Genomic DNA, 3,891 nt, shown 5'->3' on the forward strand with positions numbered 1-3,891 from the left:
AAAACCCCTCCTGACCCCACACAAGTACACACATGGCTCTGCTACATCCACCTTGAAAAACCCCTCCTGACCCCACACAAGAACACACACGGCTCTGCTACATCCACCTTGTAAAACCCCTCCTGACCCCACACAAAGTACACACGGCTCTCCTACATCCACCTTGTAAAACACCTCCTGACCCCACACAAGTACACACACGGCTCTGCTACATCCACCTTGTAAAACCCCTCCTGACCCCACACAAAGTACACACACGGCTCTGCTACATCCACCTTGTAAAACCCCTCCTGACCCCACACAAGTACACACACGGCTCTGCTACATCCACCTTGTAAAACCCCTCCTGACCCTACACAAGTACACACGCGGCTCTGCTACATCCACCTTGTAAACCCCTCCTGACCCCACACAAGTACACACACGGCTCTGTTACATCCACCTTGTAAAACCCCTCCCTGATCCCACACAAGTACACACACGGCTCTGCTACATCCACCTTGTAAAACCCCTCCCTGACCCCACACAAGTACACACACGGCTCTGCTACATCCACCTTGTAAAACCCCTCCCTGACCCCACACAAGTACACGCACGGCTCTGCTACATCCACCTTGTAAACCCCTCCCTGACCCCACTGTCCCACACATAAACGTTACCTCATCCATCCAGACCAGCACCATAATGAAAAGCGACCAGCACTGCAGCCGCCCTGATCATGTGACCCCTGACTCCTCCCCTCCTGTGACCTCATCACAGGTCCTGTGTCAACACCGCACACAAGATTACAGCCGAAGGAAGCGATGATCATTGCTGGCTGTAAGGGGCTGCATCACTATGTGGGTCCCTCGCGGAGGGCGCAGGATGGGGTCAGTACATGGGGGGCATGGCGGCGGCCGGCGGGTAACCCAGACAGTGTGAGTGGGCCCTCCCATCTCGCCAGGGCCCCGGCACTTGCCCGAGTGCGCCGGGTGCTGACGCCGGCCCTGGCCTGTGCATATCAATGAGCTTAACTGCCATCTCACGATTGCCCCATGTTTTCCCTTTGGCAACATTTTCCCATTAAAATGCATTGAGACAATGCATTCCAATGACAGGAAAATGTTTTTTCAAACGCAAATTGTGCAAAAACTACAAATCCGATCGACACAAAAAATACTTAGCACACCTCTCATGGATGCTGGCTTCAAAATGATGCCTCAACGGAGTCTGTGTGTGTAGCGGTTCGGGTCGCATTAATTGCAGAAATCAACTGACTAGTAATAATAATACTAGATGTGTATTTCCTGAAGGAAGTACAGATAGTGGTTTGAAATGGTGCCCGGGCTGCCCCTTTAAGAGAGACTTGCCTGCTGCCCCTGCAAGACTTTCATCTCAGGATCCGTTTTAACTGTGGGTGCCTCTCAGGGGCCACTTTGGCCACTATTATCTGGCAGAAACTGTGTCCTGCTGGGGTCATGTAAAGTTCGTATTCGTTGGCATAGTAACTGGGTGTGCCTGCGCCAGGGCCGACTCCAGGTTTTTGAGGGCCCCGGGCAAAAAAGTCTCAGTGGGCCCCCCCTTAACACATACCACGACTCATGCCGTGTGACATCCGTGGTGACCGCCAAAAATGGACTTGTCTCCGTGTGGATCACATGGACATGCATGTGATCCACACGAACACTCGCTCTGTGGCAAAACACGTTCATGTGAAGGAGGCTACTGATTAGTAGTGTACGCATGAAAGAAAGAAGAGAGAGAAAGAACAGAGAGAGAACAGAAAGAAAGAGGGGAAATAAAGAACAGAGAAAGAAAGAGAAATAATGGAAGGAAGAACAGAGAGAGAAAGATACAGAGAGCGAGAGAAAGAAAGAACATAGAAAGAACGAACAGAGAAAGAAAGAAAGAAAGAAAATAAAGAACAAAGAGAAAGAAAGGAAGAAAAGAGAAAGAGAAAAAAGAACAGAGAGAAAGAGAAAGAAAGAGGGTAAAGAAAGAAAGAACAGATAGAGAAAGAGGGGAAAGAAAGAACAGAGAGAAAGAAAAATGAAAGAAAAAGAACAAAGAGAAAGAAAGAGTGGACAGGAAAAAAGAACAGAGAGAGAAAGAAAGAAAGAGGGGAAAAAAGAACAGAGAGGGAGAGAGAAAAAAAAAAGGGGAAGAAAGAACGGAGAGAGAAAGAACAGAGAGAAAAAGCGTTGACAGAAAAAAAGAACAGGGAGAGAGAGAAAGAAGGAGGGGAAAGAAAGAACAGAGAGGTAGAGAGAAAAAGAAAGAGGGGAAAGAACAGATAGAAAGAAAGAGGGGAAAGAAAGATCAGAGAGAGGAAAAGAAAAAGAGGAAAGAGAGAACAGAGAGAGAGAGAAAGAACAGAGACATAAAGAAAGAAAGAAAGAGAACAGAGAGAGAGAAAGAACAGAGAGAGAGAAAAAAAGATGAGAGAGAAAGAAACAGAGAAAGAAAAATTCTATAAAGATACTATAGCAGCCCAGCTCCCATTGTAGTGCCCACCTAAGCCTCCTGGTGCAGGACATATCATGATCCGCTCACATGGCCGACATCCCCGATTCCAAGGCGATCCCGCTGTCCGCTCTGTCAGAGGAGGACACGGTGATGGATCTGAAGCATTCCCTGAAGTGCCTCCATGGTTCCGTCACAATCTCCTACTGAAATTACCTAATTTCTGGTCAGCTTCCAGCACGTCAATTCCGGCAGAACGTTACGTGCAAGTTTTAAATTGCTCCTTGGCGCTCCGCTGTGTACTCCTGTGTGCCGCGGGGAAAGTATGCTCCCGGCTGGGGCAGTCTCTCTCTCAAAATCGGGACTGTCTCACTGGATCCGGGACGGTTGGGACTCGGGAGGTATAAATGCTCCCCACCATACACCTCGTACACACACGGCTCCGCTCCGTACACCCCCGGCTCTGCTCTGCTCCATAAACACACGGCTCAGCTCCGTACACACAGGGCTCCGTTTACATCTCGTACACACACGGCTCTGCTCCATACACCTCGTACACACACGGCTTCGCTCCGTACACATCGTACACACACGGCTCTGCTCCGTACACCTCATACACACACGGCAATGCTCCATACACCTCGTACACACACGGCTCTGCTCCATACACCTCGTACACACACGGCTTCGCTCCGTACACATCGTACACACACGGCTCTGCTCCGTACACCTCGTACACACACGGCTCTGCTCCGTACACCTTGTAAACCCCTCCTGACCCCACCAAAGAACACACATGGCTCTGCTACATCCACCTTGTAAAACACCTCCCTGACCCCACACAAGTACACACACGGCTCTGCTACATCCACCTTGTAAACCCCTCCTAACCCCACACAAAGTACACACACGACTCTGCTACATCCACCTTGTAAAACCCCTCCCTGACCCCACTGTCCCACACATAAACGTTACCTCATCCATCCAGACTAGCACCATAATGACAAGCGACCAGCACAGCAGAGTCCTGCAGCAGCCCTGATCATGTGACCCCTGACTCCTCCCCTCCTGTGACCTCATCACAGGTCCTGTTCCGGCACCGCACACAAAATTACAGCCGAAGGAAGCGATGATCATTGCTGGCCCTAAGGCTGTGTGCACACGATGCAGATTTGCAGCGGATCCGCAGCGGATTTTACCGCGCAGAAGCGTTGCATATCCGAATTGTGAAGTACAGTAGCCTTAAAATCAGTGGAAAAAAAAAACCGCTGTGCAGACGCTGCAGATTTTTTGGCGCGGTTTTCCTGCGGTACAAAATCCGCAGCATGTTACTTCTTTTGTGCGGTTTTCCATCTCCCCTGTCTCCAAATCCGCAGGGGGAAAACCGCACAAAAACCACAATAAAGCCGCAATAAAACCGCAGGAAAAATGGAGGAAATCCGCAGGGCT

Source organism: Dendrobates tinctorius, unplaced genomic scaffold (assembly GCF_039654945.1).
Source record: "Dendrobates tinctorius isolate UK_male_01 unplaced genomic scaffold, ASM3965494v1 ptg000046l, whole genome shotgun sequence".
NCBI lineage: Eukaryota > Metazoa > Chordata > Amphibia > Anura > Dendrobatidae > Dendrobates > Dendrobates tinctorius.